Genomic DNA, 5,291 nt, shown 5'->3' on the forward strand with positions numbered 1-5,291 from the left:
GACCCCCCCAAAAAAGTAAAAAATCAAAGGACATACATGCAAACTGACCCACAAATTCAGAAGGAGGCAAGAAACCAAAGAACTAGGCAGACAAATTCAATTTGTCCTTAAAAGGTGATTTATTGGTTAACTAAATGGACCGAAGCATGGTCTTCATTGGCAGAAAGACAAGCTGATCTCTGCACTGTAACTCCCCAGACCCAGGGCTTATATATATCATGGGGAAAAGTAATATGTGCTTCATAGAAACAAAGTCATCCCTCCAGAGTGTGCCTTTAATATGCTCATAACCTATAATTTGTCTGATAACATCAAAGTTGCTTGGATCTAAAGGCAAGAGTTATACGGATTGCCAGTCTTTACACTAAGAACAGTAAATGAAGTAGAAATTAGGGGACATTCCCAGGACTAGAGTTAATCAGAAGTCAATATGACAGACTAGCATCCAAGATAGGGCCACTTTTGACTCCACAGTGACTCTGAATCTAAGGCATGTCTTCTACACACAGCATACGAATCAATTTTGTTGTTGGCGTTGTTTTACTCCAGACTGACAATCTGTGCCTTTTGATTGCAATGTTCTGTTCAGTCACAGGTAATGGTATTATTGATACAGTCAGTGTTATGGGCTGAATTGTGTTCCCAACAAATTAATTTGTTAAAGCACTTATGCTCAGTAATTTAGCATATGACTGAAGTTGAAAATAAGATCTTTAAAGAGGTAATTAAGTATACTTGTATATATCACTTATCTAATTTGTTATCTATTTATTTATTCATTCAGGGAATGCTATTCAGCAAACATTGCTGGCTGCCAGGCCTCTAATCATTCCAAAACCGATTTGTTCATCATTGCAGACCTAATAATTCTTCTTAAATTATCACTTCAGTAATGACTTCAACTTGTATAACAGAACACAGATGTGGCCTCAATCACAGATATGTGTATCCCTCCAGGGCACCAAATATTCCAGCCATTTGTGGACCAACAATATTTCTGTAATGGACACTGAGTCCACACAAATATGTGGATTGTGAATGAAACATTTGTCTTTATCTTAAGCAAAGTCAACAATGCTCTTAAACTCTTGACTCTTACATGCATGATATGAGAAAGGAGTTTTAAAAGGTGGATAGTCCAAAACAAGCTCTCCAGTGTTACTATCACTCCCAACCCAAGCACTCATCATTGACTGTGGAAGTAGCAAATGCAGAAACTAGCACAATAGAGGAAAACATGTTTGTTTTCATTATTTTGTGCTCCAAAGACTAGGGTGAGTGAAGGTTCTGAAGGTAAGCTATGCAAACTCAGCAGGGGAGAGAGTGTCCAAATTGAGGTGGAGAGATGTCTAGTTTAATCTGTGACTCCACAAAATTGCAGGAGCAGTTTTAGATATTCATTTTCCAGTCAACTCTGGTTTTTGAAGTTGCAGAGAAATGAGAGTTTTTCCTCACAAAACTCATCTCTCCAATTCTTGAATCTTACAAGACAATGAGAAGAGTCAGGCAGAGGGGATCAGAAAAAAATATAACCACTCCTGACTCTACAACTCAGAAAAGGAAGCATTTATCTATTTCCCAGATGAGAATCTCACCTTTCCCCTCTCCTGTCCCCAGGCCTATCCCCAGAGTTAAGTAGGAGAGAATGGAAACCGGTGAGTGTATTCCCTGTCTCTCACCTGAACTTGAAGTCACACTGACACAGTAGCCAGGACTAGCACTCATTGGGGCTCCAATGTCCCAGTATTTGTAGGAGACAAGGGACCACTGCTCCAGTGCCAGAGGCTGTTGTAAAGGGGAAAGGGCCAAAATAAAAGCAGACATAACTCATAAGAGATAGAAATATCTGGTCTGTGTTCACACTCAAATACTGACTAAGGCATAGGGCAAGAATAAACCTTGCTGCTCTCCTAAATATATCATTTCTCTAGCATTTTTTCCAAGCTTCTCCTCTCATGGAATGTTCCGCAACTTCTTACTGTCCCACTAAACAGTAAGCATTCTAAATTGAAACAAAGACCCATAGAATTGCTCATTACAGAAAGTGATTTCAGATTTTTCTTCCCTGAGGCCCATAATCCTCACATCCAGCATACCATTGGCTGATCATCAGTTGTTACTATATTTTTTAGTGTTCCACAAGGTTTCCAAATGCCAGCTGTAGCTTCTCTACTAGTCTCTTTTTCTATATAGTCTAAAAAGGAATCCAGTGTAACATACACAATAATAATAAAGGTGGTCAATGAAGATGCTTGCTAGAAGAAGACAATGAGTTTATCCATGAATTCCTGGGGGCTTCAGGGTATTTAGTTTTAAGCTCATCTCTAATGACCTGTAGGACACCTCATACCCCATGCAATATAGGATTTAGCAACAGGTTGCTTTTATTGTAAAATGATAAAAGCTGAGGTTCCAGAAACCACATTTGCACCTCCTTCTTCTCTCTCAAACCTGATCATTGGAAGATAAAGAATCCTTCAGACCGACATTTTGGGGATCATGGAGACCAATCCAGACATTATAGCCATCAGTGCTGCTCTTTTTAATTAGTGAGGCCATGAAGGGCGTCCTCAGCCTGAGTGAGTGCAGACACCAGATTGCCTGAATGCATGTTCTGGCAATAGAGCTGCTGGAGAAGAAAATGGAGCACACAGTGGAGGAAAACATTTTGAAGAGTCTCCTGGGTCCTTCCAGAGGATGTCACAGAAAAAGGACAGCACAGAAATGTTCCTGATGATGTTGTTACTGACTTCCAGCATTCCTGAGCTGGGAATGTGTCAGATGAGAGGACAAAGTAGATTAGAACATTTTGAGCCAATGATGGGATAGGGAGAGGGTCAGTCTTCCCTCATTGCAGCCACTGAGCACACTGGAGAGGGGCAGCTGCCTCCACTTTTGTGAGACTCCTCTTCTTCCCCCATTGCTCTGCTCACTCACATCCGCATCAACCCAGGTCTTATGTTCTTCATTAAAGTAGTAGCAGTAGCAGCCATAGGCATTGGCACTTTCGGGGCAGCTGATCCAGGCATTGGGCAGATTTCTTGGGGCCTTTTGGCCTGAGAAAGGAGAGGCCATGAAAGGAGAGTTTTGGGGAAGGGTAAAGCTTGGAGGTAAGGTAAGACCTTCTGAGGGTCCTTTATAGGAACATAAGAATGTAACAGTTCATCGAGCACATCTTCCCTCCTTGCATCCTACATCTTTTCTCTCTTGCTTCTTTCTTCAAGGCAAGAACACAACAACAAATAGACTAAATGAGTGTGTCCCCATCTTCCCCCCTTCCATTTAGGAGTTCAGACTTCCTTTTCCTTTAATGACTCAGGCTTTCACCTTTCTCAAGCCTGTCTTGATTTCTCTACATGCAAGACTGTCTTCAGTTCTTCATCCCATGAATGAGTGTCTGTACGTAGACATCTCCGACTTGTCATCACATCTAAGTTTAATCAGAAAAACTGACTCCAAGAGCACAGGTCATGGACAGAGAGTAGTTTAAATTTTACTTTAAGTTTCCTAATGAGATAAGGATGTGTTTGAGTAGGATTTGATCCCAGTGATAATAATCACTGAAGGACACTAAACAGCACTTGATGATAACTCTTTTTTTCTTCAAGTGAACTAAAATATATAAGGATAGAGTGAAGGTTTCAGGACTGGCAAGGTATGATTGCTGGAGAAAAGACCTCACCTCAGCTCAGAGTCAAGGACATCAGGCAAAGGATCAGCATCAAGCATGTGTTAGACTGAGCCATGCTGAGCAGCAGTGAATCTCTTGCATAAGGAGAAAATTTGCAGTCTCTAAAGGAGAACACAGAGAAGGTTTAAGAAGTGGAGAACGAAGCACCTATTATCTTTCTCATAGCCTCTTCTCTCTCAATTCCATAGAGCAAAGGACCATGTGAGCACATACACTTCAAATATTTCTCTCAAGAGTTCAGGAATTATTCAGACCTAGTAACCCACAATCAACTTGGGTTTCTGAGGTTTTGTGACTCCCAGAACTTTTTTGGACAGACATTCACTGCATATTCCCCAAGAATTTAGATCTACAATTCATATAAGAGGTAGCCTTCCCCCTGTAATGCCTACTCACCTGTTTGCTGGGTCTGAGGTGGCTTGTCAGGCCAGACAGTGGTAGAAGCTTTATCACAGGGTCTGAAAGAGAGCCACAAAATTTAAACAAAGGGTGGGGCAAAGATGAAGGTCAGAGGGTCTACAAAGAACACTGACACAGAGATTCTGATATCAGGAGGAACTTCTTCCTGGCAAAGCTTGGGAATGGTCAAAGAGGAGATTCCTTTCCCACAAACACTTTGGCAAACTTGCCAATCCAAAGCAGATCTTGCACTCCCCAGCTGCAATCAGATGTTTTGTCCTGTCACCGTGAGCATCCAGGAAGGATCAGAGACCTTCCAAGAATCTTGCTGGTTGGTATGAGGGCATGGCCAGCAGTAGTAGAGGCAGACAACATGTCAACCTGGAGCAGGACCATCTGGGAGACACAAGGGAAAGCTCGGCTACTGAATGGAAATGAACATCCCTGCTTGGGTGGTGGGGCAAGTAGTTTAAAACACTGCTAACTTAATTATCTTTTCCAAAGTCATGCTGTGGAAGAAAATTGAGCTAAAACTCCACTCTCCTCTTTCCCCGTCCTTTTTCTTCTCCTTCCTTCTCCTTCCTCTAATATATTGTTCTTTCTTTTATATCTGAACACACCCCATTGCAGGTTCTGCCAGTCCATATTTTATCAGGCCTCCCCTGATGTTCGTTTATTGACAAGCCCTCTATCTGCATCACGTTATTATGACCTCCCTGTACTCTCATATCACTCATTCACTACAATTTTGGCTGTCTCACAAGTAGTATAAAGTCCATGCTCTTCTTCCTCTGTTGAACACACTTTAAGCTCACTCTTCGTCTTTTACCAAAGGAGTCCCAGTGACCTTCTCAAAATCCTTCTTACTGGACTTCCTAGAGTGACTCCTGATCCTGCCATACAGTAGAATTCTCTGTTGGTTCTTTTCAACATTGGTGTTTTCTCTATTTTCTTAATTAAGGAACACAAAAGGGTCAGATCCGAGGAATATCCTTTACAGTGTCTCCTTAACATTGACTGAAATAGACATAGGATGCATTAGAAGTTGAAGTAAGATCTGTTCATTATTATTTTAGAGGCATCAAGTATTTGATAATTGGAGAAGGTAATTATGACTCTTCCTAGAGGACTCTAGACTAAGCCCCTCCTGTTTCTTTCCCTGTAGTCTCAGTGTATTAGTTTAACTCTGCTGAGTGACAAA

The 5,291-nt window shown here is 41.4% G+C and overlaps 1 pseudogene; it reads right to left on the reverse strand.

Annotated features, from left to right (window-relative positions):
• Window positions 1–1,408: 1,408 nt before the first annotated feature.
• On the reverse strand, window positions 1,409–3,788 carry LOC103265622 (annotated as a pseudogene).
• Window positions 3,789–5,291: the final 1,503 nt, after the last annotated feature.

The sequence above is a fragment of the Carlito syrichta genome, unplaced genomic scaffold (assembly GCF_000164805.1).
Source record: "Carlito syrichta isolate Samal-C Ts95f unplaced genomic scaffold, Tarsius_syrichta-2.0.1 Scaffold306700, whole genome shotgun sequence".
Taxonomy (NCBI): Eukaryota; Metazoa; Chordata; class Mammalia; order Primates; family Tarsiidae; genus Carlito; species Carlito syrichta.